We start from the raw sequence: 20,287 nt of genomic DNA, 5'->3' as shown, positions 1-20,287 counted from the left end.
TTGCACAGCAGCATATTCTAAACTGCTTTGTTTGGGATCCCACCTGTATCTTTTCTGTCATATATCTCAGCACATACTGAGCCCACAGACCTGTGAGTTTTGAAAGGAAAGCTGTTGTTTGTATTTAAAATTTTTCAGTTACTTTGATATGAATTAAAAATTAAAATGCCATTTTCTTTTCAAAAGGACATGACATACTGCTCTTAGAATGTTTCAAATACTGAATGTCCACCTGAGTAGTAAATGTCCGAGTATGGTAAGTGTTCCTGAATTTTCTAAGTGCATGTGTGTTATTCTAATCCATAACTTTTTGAATACTTAAGAGTAAAACAAAGATTTATTGTTTCATGGAATAATGAAATGACATTTTGGCTTTTTTCTTCTTTTTAAATATTCACTTCACTAGAAAATGTTGGAATGAATAACAGACTTCAAAAGTAGAAAATAAATTTACTAACCTGTCATTTGCACTTTTGTGAGTATGGCATAAAAGTATCTTGTATTGCTTTGTTACACTTTTAATGTCCTAGCTGTTTCAGCTACATACTTCTGATGATTTCTTTAATAGCCTAATAAATATCAATATATGAAAGTTAACCTTGGCATCCCATTTTTATTTTGTGTTCTAATTTCAGACTATTATTTCTAATCATTGTAACGTCCTGAATAACAGACCATGCTTATATATATATATATATATATATACACACACACGCACTCTCCCTTATACACACACACACACTGTCTTTGAGCATGCAGGAATAATCCTTTCATCCTATAATCATTTTGGTTCTTTTCATTCTCTGGGATGGGTTGCTTCCTTAGGTTACTTCCTGGAACTTTTCTGTTGTTCTGATGGCTACAGAACTAAGTCTTAGCTTCATTCGTTAATTTATCAGTGAAACTCTTCGAAGTAAAAGACATGCATCTTTATCTGTCCAGCAGTGAAATACTGCGGTTACTAATAAAGACCATTGGGGAGCCAGGTTGCTAGTATGTGTCATTGTTCTGTGCTGGCTTTGCCCTGCTTACACTTAAAACTGTACTTCTGAAATATAAAACTTTTGGAAGCAGTATCCTATGTGAGGAGGATTTTATCTTTGTGATACACCAGTGTTGTAAAAAAAAAAAAAAGGAAACTGTGGAGTGATAGTAGTGATAATATGTCCATGATATGTTCTACTTCTCAGATGCTCGCAATGCCTTTCGTTGCTGGTACAGTAGCATTTGTGGATAAGTTAGAATTTTTAAATGGTAAAACTTGTTCCTTTTCATAATTACATGTCTCTTCCAGGAAATTTTTTCACTTCTTGAAAAACAGCAGAAGTCTCCTCTAGCCGAGGTGCTTTGTACAAGCCTGAAAGTTAGGGCTAAAGAAACTTTGCTGTAAGGATCTCTTTACTGCAGGAAAGCAGATTTTTTTCTGAATTAGCTCTTTATCTTAAGGCTTTAACCAACCCTCAGTAGGTGAGTAGGGTAGGCAACAAGCTCCCCTAGCAGGTTGCTCGCCTACCTGTTTGACTCATCATTATGATTTCCCTACATATAACCTCAGTACTTTTATTCTGAAATACCAAGTCAATCTACATCATGGAACTCTGAGAGTATTTCACAGCATTGAAATATATATTTTTTCTTTTTTAGTTAAGTGTTATGGCAAATATGTGAATAAAATTATGGCAGCTGTGCTTTTAGAAAGCAACTTTTAACAAAACCCCAATGTAAGTCTTTCTCTGACAAGAAAATTGTAATACTCTGATAAAACCAAAAAGCATAATTGTTTCCTGAAAACATGCAGGAGTTTTGAGATTACTCTGAGAACTATTGATTTTAAAGTTCATGAAGAGTGTCTGTAATCAGCATAGCAATTTGACTTCTTAATTAGACTAGTCCTGTGAGAATCTGGCTTGCCATACAGTATGTTTGTGAATCTAATCAACCAGGCAGCAAAATAACCCCAAAAAACAATTATAGATACTATCTTTATTTTTTTAACTCACAAAGGAGTGAGAACTGAAATACTGGTGCTCTTGCCTCTGTGATAATTAAAACATGGATCTGAATGAATAGAAATTAAAAAAAAATGTACCCTGAAGGATTCTGTAGACCACAAAGTGAGGTCCTTGACAGCTAAAAGAAACAAGAGAAGGACAAAAGAAACTCTTGGACTTTGCTAAGACTGTGCAATCAAATACTAGCTATTTGCTAGACTAGTATGCATCGATTTTCTTTCTGTCTGTCTGTCTTTTTTTTTCTTTGAGGATTTATCAAGTCACAAGAAGCCATATGTGAGATTTTGGTTTTTTGGTTTTGTCATGACATCAGTCTATTGTCTACATTTATAAACACACAAAAAGTGCTGTCTAGTATTAGTTCATATCTTAGGATTTGTCTTGTTTCTTATTGACATAAATGTTGGTAATTTTGAATTTGTCATTAGTTGTCCTTTGTATATGAAGTGATTTGTAATGAAAATAATTAGAAACAGTAGTTAGATTAAACAGTACCCAGAACCTGATTTGTTAACTTCTTCCATTTACTCTGTTTTGCAATAGCTTAATTGTTCATTAGCATCCATTTATGACTTGAAGATTTCAGGCTCTGTGTTTGGTATTAAAAATGTGTTGGCAATTGAACTGTGTATTGTATTCTGCAAACATACTACTCTAGTAGTCGAGGATGTTGGTCTGCTAGGTGACTAACATCTGGCTGGTTTATTACTGTCTTTTCTTTCCTTAGGGAAGAGCTTTGTACTGTGGGTTTCTTGTTGTCGAAAGAGAAGACTGGTTTTGGTTTTGCACTATGCTTATAGTGAAAGGTTGAGTTCATAAATGCTTGTGAAAGAGTTCTGGTGATTTCTAGCTAGGTCAGGAGTATATGCTAGCGCCTTTTATGACTAAAAACCTGGTTTTGCACAGATAAACCCATCTTCTGGGGCAGGCAGCTCTGCTTTGCTTTTGGAGTAGGGTTGTTTGCTCATTCCAGAGCTCTTTTATGGTCTTGTAGCGATACCTGAGCTAGACCACGGATCGCCTGAAGTTGTGGACTGAAATTGTGGACTGAAACCTGGTGCTTGATACTATGCCAGATACAGAGCAGAAGACAAAATTTGCATTCTCACAGACATCACTGAGCTTAGTGTAAACAGCCAGAACTCTAGCTGTGAATCTTGCCTACGAGTAGTTTTTAACTTACTACCTTTTTTTAATTGTTGAATCAATAGAAGGTAGTTAAAGGGGTGGGCATTACTGTCAAAAGGCCATCTGGGACATCCAAAGGGAAAGGGATTTGTTACTTTTTCTGTTGTTTAAGTCTTCAGGGTTTTTTTCCTTACTTAGCAGTGATTTTTGTGAAGGACTGTTGGCAGTGGTGGGGCAGGGTCTTTCAGGAAGTGTCCAGTTAGAATGTCATTTTTTGATAGAGTATACTCTTTGCCATATTTGAAGCAGTTTAATAGTTGCATGCTGTTGTTCCTTTTTTTGATTACAGAAACAGAATTTGGATAATATAAGGATATTCTTACTAACAGTTGGAGAGAGACTTTCAGAGTTAGATATGAGAAATCCGATACAGTAAGGTGTTTTGGAAAGTGTTTACTGTGAGCAGTGAATTCCTCTTTAGCTAAAAGACACCTGATGGCAGCTATAAGAATTAGAGGCATTTTGTTAATTTGATGAGATCTACTGAAGTATGATGCTAGTCACAGATGCAGCCACGTGATCTTGAAGACTACACCCTCACTCACTGTTGCGCTTTCTCTGACCCATTGACTGGACTCCGCCTTAGAGGCCAGAAGCATGCTTTTGCATATAGACTCTATAGGCCTTCGCTGTTCACGTTGTGGGTAGGTTTGCCTAAGTGCTATGTTAGTGGGTGGCTTTTTTCATTTGTGTTTTTTGTTGTTGTTGTTGTTGCTTTGTGGGTTTTTTTTTTTTCTTTTCTGAAGGGACTATTTTTTTCTCTCTGTGGTTTGACATCTCAGCTGGGAGCTGGAATAAGATGATTGTTTCCTTTCTCAATTCAGTTCCATTTCAAGTGAAGTACAGTAGGAAGACAATTTTCAGCCTCTACAGATGACGCGGAAAATACACTTGATGATGTGTCTTGGGGATATTTACTTAAGTGCAGCACGGTGAGCTTTGAGTCTGAAGTAATTAATGACAAAAGTTTCCCAGCTGTCACTATGCAATCCTTAAGACTGTTAGCTAGCATGTAGTGCTTCAATGAGGCAGCGTGCACTGAAAAAACATAAGTAGCAGAGAACAAATGCTATTTGGATAGTGGAAGGAATCTATAGAAATAGGGTGTTTCTCATAAGAACCAAACCTCAAGTCATTCCAGAATTGCACATCTGTAGAGATGGTACCTGCCTAATCACTGAAGGTAGCATGATCCGCGTGTGACGGATGGCCTGTGCATTTTGTTTGCAGTTTATTACCTGCTCTGTATCCCCTTCTGCTGAAAGGGGCATAGCCAGAGCAGTGTGGAAGAAGGCTGCCTTCCTCCAGATGCCAAAAAATGGATTGGTTAGAAATCTTGGGGAGGAAGGGGGACTGCTCCTTCCCAGCAAGCAGCTCTCCAGGTTTGCCTGGGGAGAGGCTTTGATGGCCGTGGGTGGAGCAGGCAGGCAGACTGACTGAGCTGCTAGGAGGGCTTAAAACAGGCAGTAAGATGGGCTTCTGAGAAGCAGGCAGGTTGTATGTCTGTGGGCTCAGGTTTTAAAAGTGGTGAGAAGAGTCTTCTGGAAGACTGAAAAGGAACTGTCTTGAGTTTGTTACGAACCAGAGGGTTGCTGGAAGTTCAGGCTTGGTCTGAGACCAGTAAAAAGGAACTTGCTGCACAGCGGTGGGGCTGGGGGAAGGCAGCTGTGTGCAAAACTTCCTGTTCTGCTTACCCTTTCGAGCCAAATTTCGTTATTCCAAGATTTCAAGACACGCACCCCCCCACTCCCATCAGTTTAGAAGCCCTGTTACTGGGCCTGCCTAATTCAGCTTAAAGCAGTAGTGCAGGTGAGTTCATTTATAGCTCTGGTAAATTCGATGGGCCCTTGCAGTGTGGGGTAGCATACTTAGCAAGAAGCAGAGAAACAAGTGCCAGGCTTTGTTTACATTATAGAGCTTACCTTTTATCTTTTTTTAGTTTTTAACACCCTTCTTCAATTCTACTGAAGCCTCCTTGGTCTTCAGAAGTCAGCTACAGGAAGAGCTTTAAAGAGACAAACTGATGATTGTATTGTCATCTCTTCAGTGGCTGAGTGGCACCTTGAGTTTATGAAATGTAGAATATCCGCAATGTAGCAGTAGTTCAAAATGCTGGTTTTCTGAGAGTATTTACTAGGAAATGATTCTGAGAAGATGTACCTTACTTGTGCCTAAGTAAAATGGAGCCAGGCTTTGTTTTTTACTTTGTTTCTTTTCCTGGGAATGGGGAAAACAAAAGTTTAAGCTAAAAATGCTTTTGATCCTGTGGCAAATTGTTTATTAAAATATTCCTTACACTAGCCATCCACTTTAGGAATTCAGAGCATACCTATTGTCTGACAAATACGTTGCACAAATTTTCTAGGGGAATCATAGTTCTGGGGTTTAGATTGGTTGATATAAAGGCATAATAATGCATCTTCTTTAGTAGAGAAAATAGGGAGTTTATGCAATGGAAGTCTTGAGAATATAGTGTACTGAAATGTAGACTGCAAATGTTAGGTCAGAAAGGTTAGCACTGGTAAGACACTGCTTTGCATATTTACTCTGGTTTCAGAAATTGGATTACCTGAGGCACTAACTTAAAACTTTTTGCTCTAAATTTGAGGAAATGTTTTCATTATGAGTGTTTCTTAAATGCGCAGGAAGGCCAGTTGTACTTTCCTTAGGTTGTTAAGACATTACTGGTTTAGCAGCAAGGTACGCTCGGACAGCTAGTCACCTGAATGTGACAGGGCTATTCTGAGCAGCACCATCACTGGTAACAAAGCTTACTTCTCTGCAGGAATCCAGCACAGAGGCCAAAGGCGATGTTATCATACCTCTCTCACTTACTTTTGAAATATCCCTAATGTATTTAGTCATGGTAAGTAAACAAGCAGGAGATCCTCTGTGACCTGGTGAAGTTTATGTGCCCTGTCACTGGTCATGTATCCGTCACCCCATCTTATACTTTGTTTTGGTTTCTGAGGATGTAGATTCATAAATACTTACAAGTCAGTAATACCCTGAGAACCCTTTTTTTTTTTTTTTTTGCCTTCTGCTAAAAAGGATCGTTTGAGCAGCCGCCTGGTAACTCATAGCCTGGAAGAGACCTAGGTTCAAATGAATTCAGCATAAGAAGAAGAAACTAGTGATGATTTTAATGGAGAAAGAAATTCCGGCTGGATTCATAGGTGAGAGAAAATGTTTCAGCAAGAGGTAGAATGGCTCCCTGTTGGCTGTGTAAGGAATGAGGGTCTGTAACAGGAGACAATATTTGGGGGCAGGAAACTTTATGTAGTACTTCCATGTGACAGCTTGCTGGGTATCGCTTGGGAGCTAGGTACTATGAATTCTCAAATTCATGAGCTATGCAGAACTCGGTTTTCTTCAATTAAATATTAATTTAAATGCTAGATGAATATTCTATTCATAAAGCAGCAAAACAGAACATAAAAAGAGGTTATGGATGAGTTAACATAACATTTAAATTGTAAAACAGTCTTCTCCTAAGTGGGAAATACGAAATGAGATGTACAGCTCACTTCATAGAGAATTACAAAGTCTGAGAAATTTTTTTCAGTTTTTGAGTGACATGCAGGGCCTATTTTGTATAGCAAATGAGGGTGCTTGGGATTGGGATTTATTAAAGGCAAAATTTACCAGGACTGGGAAGACAGCTGGTTTCTACACACAAAAAATCCAAGTGATTACATTAAGGAATTGTTTTATTGAGAGGCAATTGAAAAACAAATCACAGAATATTTATTCCTATAAAATTGTTTCCCTGGTTTGTTTGTTTTTAAGAATTTTTTTTCATAATTAGTTGGGCACTAGTGGTGCTGATGAATATGAGAATAGTTACTTTCAAAGCAATGGACAATCAGACAATAATGAGAATGTAGTAGTTCAGTTACTCATAAAGTTGACACTGTGCAGCAACACAGTGGATCATAACAAAATACTGTGCAGCAACACAGTGGATCATAACAAAATACTGTGTAGGCATGTTAATTCTCAGTGTAGGAAAGGAACATCACACGGGTTCCCTAATTTAAAGCCAAAGATGTTAGTTCTTGACAGAATTGTAGAATAGTTGAGGTTGGAAGGGACCTCTGGAAACTGTTCAGCACAACCCCCCCTGCTTACAAGCGGGGTCAGCTTGAGTAGCTTGCCCAGAGCTGTGTCAAGTTAGTTTTTGAGCATGAAGAGAGATGAAGACTCCAAAAGCAACCTGGGTGACATTTTCCGATGTTTGACCAATCTGCCAGTCAGAAAAGTTTTTCTGATGTTTAACTGGAACATCTTGTATTTCAGTTTGTGCCTGTTTCCCTGTGTCCTGTGACTGGGTCCCCTGGCAAGAGCCTGGCTCTTTGTTTTATGCTTCCCATGAAGTATTTATAAATATGGCTAAGATCTCCATGCTGAAAGCCCTCTTCTCTCTCAGCTTCTCCTCATACAAAAGATGCTCCTGTCCCTTAATAATCTTTGTGTCCCTTCAAGTCCCTGCTGAACTTGCTTCACTATGCCCATGTCTCTGCTGCACTGAGGTGCTCAGGACTGGACCCAGCACTCTGGATGTTTCTCCCTAGAACTCAGCAGAGGGAAAGGAGCACCTCCTTTGACTTCCTGGTGACACTGCCAAGTTGCTGTGGGCCACCTTTGCTCTGTGGATGTATTGCTGGCTCATGGTTGGCTTGTCCACCAGGACCCTCAGGTCCATCTCTGCAAAGCTATTTCCTAGCTAGTCAGCCCCCAGACTGTACTGGTGCCTGGCATTATTCCTCCACAGAATCAGGAATTTGCACTTCCCCTTTGTTGAACTTCACAGGGTTGCTGTCTGCTCTTTTCTCTAGCCTGTCAAGGTTCCTCTGAATGGCAACGCAAACCTCTGGTATATCAACTGTTTTCTTTAGGTTTGCATTATATATGGACTTGCTGAAGGTCCATCGTGTCTCACCTTGCAAGTTATTAATGAAGATGTTGAACTGTGTTGGGTCTCACACTGACACCTGGGGCATGCCTTTGATGACTGGTCTCCACCTGGACTTGGAGCTGCTGATCCACAGCCCGTTGAGCCCAACACTTCAGACAGTTTTCATTGTTGATCATTGTTAACTTTAGGAGGACAAATTGATTGATAGTAGCTGTTAAGCGTGAGCAAGGATTTCTAAGTACACGTGCAAATTTGGCAGACTATGCATAGACAGCAAAATATTTTGCAGAAGGCGATAGCACAGTGTTAGCATAATTCACCTAAAAAGCCAATCAAGAGATGCAGAAACCTGCCTTCCTGAGTTCTGAGGCTCGTGGGAAGTACTTGCATCTGCTTCATCTCACTCTAGACCATCCACTGACCTTCCAGTGTGCTCTTGTTTTCATGCCAGTCCAGGGTGGGAAATGTTGGAAAGAGAAGAACCCTTCTAGTTGCTCTGTCTATGTTGAAAAACCCTGAGATCAGCAGGATTAGTGTCATCAGAAGAGCACCTTAAAACTTGGCCATATGTAGGCGAGAAAAATGCCAAACATTCAAAGTGGGGAAATAAATGTATCTATTGCAAAGTGCTGTGCTGTCACAGATGGCTTTTTGTCATTATTATTATTCTAAGGTTAAAACCAACATGGAATCTTCAAGTATGCTCATGTAAGAGTACAGTTTTAAGGGATGAGGGACAGAGTGATGTTGCTGTGCATATGAAAGATCACAGGATTTCACAAGATGAATATGAAAATAACCTCCTTGCACACTGTGTTCCTGAGTGCTAACTGTTCAGCTAGTGATACTCTGTGACTAAAATTCTGATTTACAAGTTATATGTATGCTAATAAGCGGACAGACATGATGTTTTCATAACTTCGTTAGGTCTTTTTGCCTGCTAGCATTATATCAGTATAATCCAGATGGACTCTTGTCATCTTATGTTCTCTTTTGATTTGGGGAGTAGGAAAGACAAAATAAAAACTGAGTGGCATGTAAGGCGTCTGATCTAACTGAATAGAACAAACTGGATGAGATGTAGTTTATTCTAATTTGTTAAAAGATATACTTGAAATTATTAAATCTTTACCTCTGTTTTTTTTCTATGACCATCACATATTTGGAAGTGAGGGCAGTTTCCATAATCATGTGTGTGCTTTCATCTAGGTGGAAAGTCAGGAGGGGAGTTTTCCTTTGTATATTCATAAACTTACAGCAGGGGCCCAAGGATCCAACACTTCATTAAGCAAACACAGATTAATTTCTGCTTTTTGGAAGTTCTGTTCCTTGGATAGATGCAATATGTACCTTTATTTTATATGTCAGTCAATAGACTGTAATCTGTGTTACATACAAGATTTCAGAGACAATTCAGGATTACTCCAAGCAGGGTTCTTTATATTCCATAAGAGCTGTGGCACCTTATGCAGAAATCCAGTATATCTACCTTTGTTCATTATGGGACAGTAGTTAAGCATTCAGTGACTTAGCTATTATGGGCATGACACCTGTCTTTAAGGTTCTCATCACTGTGATTTGTTTTCGTCATCCTTCAGGCTTAGGAGAATGATTGCTGTTTGTGTATTTTGTGTTCTTGAAAGTTGTGTTGAAACCGTGTGGGGAACATTAATCTGTAAATGCTCTAGGAAGGCTCAGGTTCTGTTTAGTATGTTGTGGTTTAGGAATATTCTAGGATTTTTCTTCACGTGACTCTACTGGAACTTGGAAAGAGGAAACCTGCTTACAGTTGGATCACCTTCCTTATCTATAAACCATTTGAATTATAATTAAAGCTACATGTGTAAATTGTCAGAATGTAGTTACTGAGTCATGCCATGGTTTCACTTCCTACACCTTCATTCAGTTCCTATACTTTCATTGTGGTTGAAAGTTCACCCTTCAGAAAATAAAATATCCAGTCTTCAAAAAGAGCCATTTGTTTGAATGTGCTTGACACCTGCCAGTCTTCTAAGGAAATTTTGTGACAAAACTTCTGCACAAATCTTGAGATATTTTTCAAACTTGGAGCCTTTGGGGATTTATTGAAGGTGAGGTCACTGCTTACAGTGTGGTCATGTAAAATAGTAGCCATGGCAACCGCAGAGTATTGGAATGGAGGCTGAGGAGAGGTTTATGTGAAAGAAGTAATATCCTTGGGCACAGAAAGCATCCTTGCCGCACCGCCGCAGCTGAAGATAGATGGATGTTTCATTTGTGTGAGAGCCTTTTGTTCACTAATGTCAAGGAAAATTGAACTTCCCATGACTAGTCTTCTTCCAAATGTATTTGAGTTGGTACCACAGGTTTTAAAGACAGGTTTATCTTGTGTTCCCTCATAAATAGAAGCTTGTGGAATGTTCTTAGGGCTTTGAAGGCATGAACCCCCTAGAATTTAATGCAGTGAAAACTGAAGCTATGAAAATAATATGGCTTGAAGTTGTGGTGTCTCTTCTAGTTTTGTTATATAAACCAGAAAATATTAAAAGATCAATGAGAAAAGGAAAGAATAACAGCTTTTGAATTTTGAAAGAAACTTTACGGAATAAATGTAGGTAAATGGTAGTTAGTTAAGCAGCCACATGCTGAGACAATGCTGTGCAGTATTTTGATGCAAAGCCTGTGCAAACAGAAAATTACTGGTGTTTTTTAAGGCAATTCAAAGTTGTGTTTGCAAAGGCTTTCACTGGATGTTGCAGTACTTGCAAGTCTTGAGAGCACCTACATCTAGTTATACTGTATCACATCTCCAGCTGTTCTCTCGCTTTTTTTTTTTTTTTTTTTGTTTTTTTTTTTTGTTTTCCTCCCAACTTTAGGTAATACCTATTCACAGAGCTGGATTAAATTTCTTGTGATTTGTCCCATCACTGGTGCTTCCCATTATGAGCCTTTTGCAGCAGTCAGACTGGGTGGGAGCAGGAAAGTACCTCTATGTCCCGCTTTCCTCCCCTAAGATTAGAGTTCACAGATTTACTGTCAATATGGATAGACTTTGTTCTATAGCTTGAGTGGATGAAGTAGCACGGTCATTGCTAGTGATAGAGGTTTGTGTGTGTGTGGCTTTTTTTTAAGTAGTAGGGTTTGTGTCTTTGAGTATGTTAATGCTTAGGACAAAATGGAATCTGGATCTCTAGTGTCTTGTCAAAATGTTCTAAGAACATCCCAAATTTTCTCAATATACTTACTGTGTTTTTACGTAAAGGTGAGCCGCCCTTGTCTTTTGTTTGAAAGACAGCACCAAGAATATACAGAAAGAAACATTTTGTGCATCTCTTCTTGATTGTTGAACTCCCAGAAGGGTTTGAGGCTATTATTGAGCTTTACACTATGACTTATAAAATGTGCTGCCATTCTGGTTTGGATCTGGGCCAAGTTGATGATCACCGAATCACGGGCCAAGTCAGGTGTAGACACTGTGATGGTATGACTTTGTCCTCTACTGTAGTAACAGGAAGCATGACCTTTAATTCCCTCTTATGTCATCCTTGTCACAAATGTACATAGAGTGAAAACTTTGCCCTGCTGAAGTTTATGGGAGTTTTGTAATTAACAACAGTGAAGTCAGAACTTCACAGGTTGTGTATGATAGGGAAAAAGTAGAAGGTTTAGATTCAGGTAACTCATGTGATTTTTTTTAATTTTATTTTTTTTTTATTGAATGCAAGTGTGATTTTATTTTGCAATTTTTGTGGCCTCTTAAATAATAATGTGATCTTTTGTTATCCTAGATGAACATGGTGTTCCCATTCAGTCTTCGTGCTTGTTATAAGAAGGGCAATAGCAAAATAAGGAGATAGAAAGCAGAAATAAAATACCAGCATTTATTAATTTTCTCTTATTAGTGGGAATCCTTCTTTCCTGCAGCGCAAATATGTACATTTCTTAGCATGGCAGATATTGCATCTTTCAGTCATGTTTAATTCTAACATAATGCAGAAGTGAATGGAAGTATAAAATCAGATCAGAAGAAGTTGAACAGTTAAACAGCTGAGGAAGCAGTGAAAATTTTTAGTTAAGGAATGTGGTATCCAGTACAAATACTTAAGGAATTATTTATTTTTAAATCAGTGGATTTTAGAATATATTCCCACACCTTGCAGATTCCAACTAGGGAATACATTCCAACTACTACTTGCAGAAATACGTAGCTCCTCCTAGTTGCCAAGTGTAACTCATGGTGATTAGGATTCAACCAAGCAGTGACAACAACATTAGTTTAGTTTATGTGCAGCCAGTGTCAGGACTGAGCTGGCATTCAAGTTGCTCACCAGTCGTGACAAAACCCAATATATCCAAATAGGGCACAAGATAGAGCTTATCTTAGTCTTCTAAAACACCTGCCCTCTTTCAAAGTTGTCTACATGGAGTAAGGGTCCAAGATTTTTACATTTCCTATTGATAGAATTCCTCTACAATAGGGATTCAACACATTATTTATAGTCTGTCTGTGTTGTCACACAGAAGATCCTGCAGGAACAAGGATGGCTATCTTTCGAGTGGATTCATCCAAATTGCAGTGCAAATCCTGATCTCCCTTCCTTTCTAATGCTTCCACATTAGTTTGCTGTCAGGGAGCGGGATAGTGAGGTTGAAAGCTCATCAATTGTGCTGTTTTGTTGCTGGCTGGCCAGCCAGCGGCACAGACTTAATGCAAATGAGAACTGGTTTTGCTCTGAGATCTAGTTTGAGGTGGCATTGTGTCATTCCTGATGGTAACAAAGTTTAAAAATTAATTTTGAATTTATCTCTTCAAGTCCTGTCAACCTTTTGGTTTATTTTGCTGTTATGTGTAAACCTTAAATATGCAGAAATTACGTTTAAAATAAATGCTTGTCACCAATAATCTTTCTTAATCATAATTTTTTTTTTATAATCTTTGGCTTTGATTTTATGGTAGTATTGAATCTCAGATTGAAACCAGCTAATGGATTTCACAGAGGAAAGGCATAGTTACTATGGCTACACAGCACCCTGAAAGCTTAAAAGGACAAAGGATAAATGAATACGGTACTGGCTGCTTAGCCTTTTCTAGAATAGATTCTAATAATTTAAAGGTTTTATAGTCCTGCAGACATTGTTAGAAAAAGCAAGTTGTTAGTCCTTTAAAAATTTGTGGTTTATTTTTTAGTTTGGATCATTACTTTTGAAGTAGCATGTTTGAAAAATACTTTTTAAAATGTCCTCTGCATTTACTAGTTTATTTCACATATATCTACTGCATGTAATGAAATTGACTATTACTGGTCATTTCATCACTGATATTTTTACTATGGTATTTTAAAATGAGTAGAAAGCTAATCCTCCTACGGACAAACAAACACAGAGTAATTGTGGTTTGATGAAAACTTGCAGTAATGTACTTTTTATAGCTTTAACTGTAGTTTTGGCTGAAACATTTTACCTTTGGTTTTCTTATAAACCAATCTACACATTTAAGACAAACATCTTGTATATAGTAAAGAAAAATAAAACACATGCATGGTTAGGTCCATGCAATTAAGGAGGAAATTACCAGGTTTTAGCATTGCCTTAGTGACTGATAGCAGAAGGGCTATTACCTGCCTTTGCTTGAGAAATAAAATGTGTTGAAATCATAAACATATCACTCACCAGCTCAAGGGTAGATTTTAATGACCTGTTGAAGATAATACAGAATAAAATTTTATAGAGTGTAATGATAAAATGCATCTACTGTTCACCACAAATAGTTCTGTCTACTGCGAGTTGTAGGCAGCATACTTTGGCCGACAGGTTGCAGAAAATCATTGGGAAAGTAGCAGGTGAGCTTACAGGTGGCTTTGTAAAGAGAGTTTTCCTGTGCTGTTATTTGCAGGCAGATGGCTCTTGTATTTGTAATTTGGATTTATCTGTCCAACAAAATTTGCATATATTTGTAAAGCGAACTGGACTTGCTGTATATACAACAGACCACTGAGCCATCCTCCTATTGTAGATCTGTCCTGTGCTCCATAGAAATGCCACATTTGCTACATCAGCCCGTAAGTGTCATTTATGTCTGAGTCATGCAAAGAGGCCTTTCTACCTAAAAATATCAGAATTGTTGTACAGAACTTCACCATACAGACCAGCAATCTACGCCGATCTGTAAAGCCTGGTTGGGCCAAATTCCAAGATGAGCAGAAGAGAATGCCTGGGAAAACCCAAGAATAACCCAAGTGAATGTATAGGTGGAAGCAGGTGATGCTGTTAGAAAAATATCGGGGGAATTTCATCCTGCTGTTTATTGTGGATCCGAGATTGGATAAATATGTAGTAAATCTTAAAGTAGCTCTAGGTTATAAACTACTATAAACTAAATTATGGTGGTGGAGAAGTGATCCAGAACATCTGTTTGTTTTAAATCTCCATAGGGCCTGTTCCTAGCTGCTTCTTGTGGCTTTGGACAGACAGATCTAAAATACAGATGTCAGGCTTCGAAATTCAGTAGGGCAGTTTTCCTAACTTATGACTATTCTTCTTTAATTTACAGCTTAAATAACACTTCTGTTACAAGTTCAGACAGAACCAGTGTGCTCAAGACTAACACAATATTTATGAGGGGTTGGTTGGTTTGGTTTTTTTGTGTTTGTTTTGGGGTTTTTTGGCTTTTGTTGTGTTGTTGGTTTTTTTTCTCAGGTTTTTTTTTTTTTAGTGTTTAAGAGTTTTTCAGAGGATTTTCACTTAAAAATGAATTTTGTATATTTCTACGGCTTCTTAAAATAGGGAGAAGGGGTTATTCAGGTAGATTCTCAGGTAAAATATGTTCCTTTTGGGAAATCACTGTTGCTAGTTTTTTATCTTGCATGAAAACGTATTGAGGAGTTTTCCTCTTCTTTGTATTTTTTGATCATTGTAAACATAAGGATGAAAAAATTAGATGGGCTATTAATGATTTGTTAGTGATGATATCTAGCTGAAGTCGCTCCATAGTAAGCAGTCATTGTGGGCTTTTCATTCCAAACTTGATTTCCAGCACAGTGTAACTTTATTCTTTAAAACTTGTATTATGCACAATTTGTTTTGCTACATGAAATGGAATTTGGAACTTTCATCAAGTAAAAACTGCCAATGGATTGACAGTTTATTTAGTAACAGATCTCCAACCCCTACCTTAGATGATTTAAATGTAATTCTTTCAAAAATGAAATTATAAAACCAATAAAATAAAAAATCATTTCCTAATTAGGGATTTTTATTTGTAGTTATGTGTTTCATTCGTGGGTTTTTTGGTTTGATGAAATACTTCGTTTATTTATTATTTACCTAAGTACTGCAGAAAAAGATGCTGCTTGAAATTCAGAAGTGGATCAGTTAGAAGTGCTTCAACAGAAGACTGGGACTATGTGATATTTGATGTTGCCATGGGAAACTGCTTTGCAAGAGCGTTTGCAGAGCAGATGGACCAAGACAAATAAACCAGATACAGGTATTGAACGGAGATTGTGTAATGTTCTGTGCAACAACAGGAAAACATGAACTCAAACCTACAGAACAGTTCTTTCATTTATCCTTTTTGTGTGGATACACTGATAGCTTAATTTTCAGAACAGAATTCTTTATAGCAAACTTGGTTTGTTTTCCTTTAAATGGAATAGTGTATTTCTGTAGTATTTCATCTTGTGTCATTGATAAACAACTCTGATATGAATAGTTCGATAGTGAAGGCTTCCTATAGTTTTTGAGTTTTCAATGAATCAAAGAAAATTTCAGGTTTACCTTCTGTGTTATGCAAAACCAGTAATGTCCTCATGTTATGCTGTAATCTACTACCTTTCTGGCTAGCCTCTAAAGTTATACCTAAGTACACAAACATAAAGGAATGAAGTCTTTGCTTTTCAGATGTTATAGTTTTGTTAGCTTCACAGGCTCTTGGCTCTTGAGAGCTCTTCTGTACCTTTATACACTAGCTTTTTTTTCCTTGATTTAAAAAAAATAAGAAGACACATACTCACCCTAAGAACCAGAATGTCTTTCTAATCATATGTTTGGCACAGAAGTCTGTTTCCTTAGCAACGTGAACACAAAAGATATCCATGTGACTATATACATGCAACATGCCTTTGTAAGAGTACGTATGTACAGAAATGCAGTGTGTTTGTTTAATATTTTTTCTTTGTTCTCTCTGGCAAGGAATAAAATAGACATGTGCTGTTTAATTTTTTTCTAAGGAAATAGAGAATTTGAAATACAATTTGTAATCATATCTTTTCAACTACACAAATTGGAACTCAAATTCAAACTTGAAAAAAGAAAAAGCTTCTGGAAAAATAAAAGCTTAATCTGCTCTCCTGAAGATGTATGATTTCAACTGCTAAAGGATATTTTTTTTCCTTAAGTAATACCCTGACTGTAAAAAATTACTTTGGACTTTCAATCTATAATCTAACTGTGCTTCTGTTCTTCATGAATTATAAAACTTACTCCATGGGTTGATTTCTCCACATGCAGTAGAACAGTTATTTGGGTCATGCTGTCATAAACTGATGAATGCCCATGTAACTGTCAAAATTTTTCGTTCAGTATGAAATGCCATGGAATGCCATACCACTGAATACCATGCGTTGATTTGCATTTTTAGAGTGCATGTTAACAATTTTTTTTGAGTGGTCCGAGTAATGTTTGTTTGTTTATAAGTATATTTTGTTTTGTAATGAAAATACACTTTTAATGTATTTGTTCTTAATCCATCTTAAATATCATGTGAAAATCTGCCTGAATTACATATTTATGTATACTATGCTTTTTCAGGGAAAACTAGGAGAGTTAGAAGCAGGAATTATGGGGGCAGACTTCATGGCTTCTGCAGTGAACTGGATCAGAGTATCTGAATTTCTTCCACTGCTTTTAATCTGTGATTGTAAAATCTTGCCATTAATATCTGAGAGGCCAAAAGACATGTTGGCAGTCATTAAGGTCAGGGTTACTATATGTTGCTAGCTTTCAGCTATAAACTTTTTATGCCTTTTGGAGTAGCTAAAGCACAATGAGGTTGATTGTATTATTTTTATTTTTCTATGCATGGTGGAGAAGAGATTTCATGGGTGATTAATTTAAGCTCTTTTCAATTTCTTTTAAGCAGAGACCGGTTAAATAAAACACTTTACAGAATCACAGAATTGTTGAGGTTGGAAGGGACCTCTGGAGATTGGCCAGCTCACTGGTCAAAGCAGGGTTACCTACAGCGTATTGTCCAGGACTATGTCCAGTTGAGTTTTGAGTATCTGCAAGGATGGAGATGATGCAACCCTCTTGGGCACCCTGTGCCATTGATTGACCACTCTCACAGGAAAAAAACCCCTACCATTATATTTAAATGGAATATCTTGTGTTTAACTTAGGCCTGTTGCCTATTGTCCTTTCACTGGATATCACTGAAAAGGGTCTGGTTCTGCCTTTGTTACTGTGGCTCTTCCTAATGCAGCCCAGCGCAAGGGCACGTGGCTGGCTCACAGCCACCTTGTCCTGCAGGTCCTTTTCTGTTCATGTGCACAGGATTGTTCCTGTCAGGCGCAGGACTTCATGTTTCCCTTTGTGGAACTTCAGGAGGTTACCGTCAGCCCATTTCTAGGCTCTCAGGGTCACTGTGAATGGGAGCACAGCCCTCTGGTTTATCAGCTACTCCTAGTTCGGTATGGTCTGTGAACTTGCTGAAAGTGCACTCTGTCCCACCTTGCAAGTTATTGATGAGTTGTTGAACAGTATTGGCTCTTGTAAAGACACCTGGGACTTGCCTTTGGTGACTGGCCTCCACCTGGATTTGTTGCTGCTGATCCACAACCCTTTGAGCCCAGCAGTTCAGTCAGTTTTCTGTTCACTCACTCTCCATTTTTTCATGTTTCACCAGTCTGTCAGGAAGGAGACAATAGGAGACGGTGATGGAAGCATTATTAAAGTCAGGATAAGCAATGCTCAGCGTTCTCTCCTTGTCCGTTGGGTCAGCCTTCTCGTCGTGAAAGGCTATCGGATTGGTCAGGCACAATTTCCCCTTCACATATCCATGCTTACTACTCCTAAACACCTTCCTGTCCTTGTGTCTGGTGATGTTTTTCAGGATTTTCTGCATTCCCTTCCCAGGGATTGAGGTAAGGCTGTGACTGGCCTGCAGTTTCTTGGGACCCTCCCTCTTGTCCTTTTTGGAAGTAGAGGCAATGTTTACTTTCTTCCTGTCCTCAGAATTTCACCCCCAGCCACCCTCCCACCCCAGGCCCCCATCACTGTGATCTTTAGTGATTTTTCAACAACAGAGTGGTCTCACAGCCAGTGTCCTCAGTATGTGCGGGGGCATCTTGTTAGGGCCCATGGATCTGTGTCCAGTTTGTTTAAATGCTTCCTAACCTGATCCTCTTCCTCTGATGGGAAATCTGCCTTGCTCCAGGCTTTCCCACTGGTGTCAGCGACCTGGGATAGCTGATGGATGGTTTTATCAGTAAAGAGTGAGGCAAAGAAGGCATTTGATGTATTTGCCTTCCTCATATCCTTTTTGACAGGTCTCCATCGGAGATAAAACCAGCTGGATAAAACCAGCAGGAACATTTCCTGTTCCCCTTCATGTTTCCTTGAGCTATCCTGCCTGTGTCTCTGTGATCCCAGCGAAGTTGTAATTCGCCAGCTGCACACAGACTTCTCAGTTCCTCCTGTTCCCTGTGCTGTGTGCATTAGTGTGCAGGCTCTTTGGAGAGGTACAAAAGTGTGCTGATTTCCCAGAATATGTAGGATAGCTTTCCCCATAATTCTGCCTGGTAGACATTTTCTTATGTATGTGGACACAGTTGGTGTGGGACCCCTACAGCCATGTTTTTTTGCTTACAAATTTGCTCCTGTTCACATTGCCCCATACTCTTTGCTTGCCAACCTGGTCCTTCGCTTCCTCGCTTAACTGCTGGTCATCCTCTCCTGCCCCATCATTCCTAGTTTGAAATCTCATTACTGGAGTGGCTAGCCTGTTGGCAAAAAATTTTTCCTCTTTTAACTGGATACCATTTCTGTTAAACAATCCTCTGTCCTGGTATAATATCCCATGTTCACATAAAAACTAAAACGCCGTTGCCCCTACGAGCTGCACAACCAGCTATTGACTTGGGATCTGTCTGCTTCTCCTCACGCCCTTCTGCCTTTGCAGAAGGATTCGGGAGAAAACTTCCTGAGCTCCCCATGCTCTCGACACCCTCCCCACAGCCCCATCATACCCCACAGCGATGTAGTCAATGCTTGGTGATTTCCTGATCGCCCTGGCATCATCACTGGTGCCCGTGTGGAAGAACGACGGAGGGTAACGGTCTGCAGCAGCCTGTCCACGATGTCGTGGTCCGAGCTGCTGGCGGGCAGCGAGCCTTCCAGGGCAGCAGGGCCGGGAGCAGCTGCGGGCTGCCGTCCCCCCAGCAGGGAGCTGCAGGCACCCGCCACGTGCTCCTGCGCACCCCAGCTTTAGCTGCTTTGGGTCCTTTGCTGGACAGAACTTGCATTTGTTGCTCTCATAAGACAACTGTTTGAATGTTTTGTGTGTTTTGGTGTTTGCTTTGCAAGCAAATGTGTGTAAAAATACTTCTAGTGAACAAATGATGTGGTTTGGCTTTTTTGTTTCATTAAGCTTTGTTTATTCTTGACTAGTATTCTGCCAATGCCATATGGGTTAGCTGGCTACAAAAAGGCTTATTCCACTAGTGTGGCTGATAGAGGTAAAGTCATGTATGGTTTTCCTGTGCTCAGGAAGATAAAGGTTTTATCTTCAATTAATCTCAAATCAATCTGAGAGTCTACAGAAAGATTAATGGGAAACGATATCTAGTATAGAATTTGATAAAGGTTATTTAAGACTACCTTTCAAGTCCAGAATTGTTGTTTTAGGTTGTACCATCTGGAAGACACCAGCATAAATTCCAAAGCTTGCTTCATAACACGATTTCAGTGTAGGTATACAATATTTCAATGTGATATAACTGGTTTCACATGTGTCCTGTTTCTGTTTATTCTAGGAAATGAACCCAGGAAGTAATGTGAAGGGCCATGTGAAGCTCTGTCATAGCAGAAATTTTCTAAAAGATTGCTTTACCTGTAAGTTGTTCTTTTCTGTTGTTAAATGTTAAATTGTATTCATATGGCTGGAAAAAAAGGGTTTATTTTGGCATTTTAA

At 38.8% G+C, this 20,287-nt stretch overlaps 1 protein-coding gene across 4 annotated transcripts in view; it reads left to right on the top strand.

The window, feature by feature from the left end:
* MARCHF1 (membrane associated ring-CH-type finger 1) overlaps positions 1 to 20,287 on the top strand; it is a 253,229-nt gene that overhangs the window by 57,230 nt on the left and 175,712 nt on the right. For all 4 annotated transcript variants that reach the window (XM_040601470.1, XM_040601479.1, XM_040601460.1 and 1 more), the window contains exon 2: positions 20,130 to 20,208. The gene's annotated coding sequence lies outside the window, so the exon portion shown is untranslated. The remainder of the gene's footprint in view (positions 1 to 20,129; positions 20,209 to 20,287) is intronic.

This window comes from Falco naumanni, chromosome 1, assembly GCF_017639655.2.
Source record: "Falco naumanni isolate bFalNau1 chromosome 1, bFalNau1.pat, whole genome shotgun sequence".
In the NCBI taxonomy this organism is placed as follows: domain Eukaryota; kingdom Metazoa; phylum Chordata; class Aves; order Falconiformes; family Falconidae; genus Falco; species Falco naumanni.
This window is presented reverse-complemented; position numbering and strand designations above follow the sequence as displayed.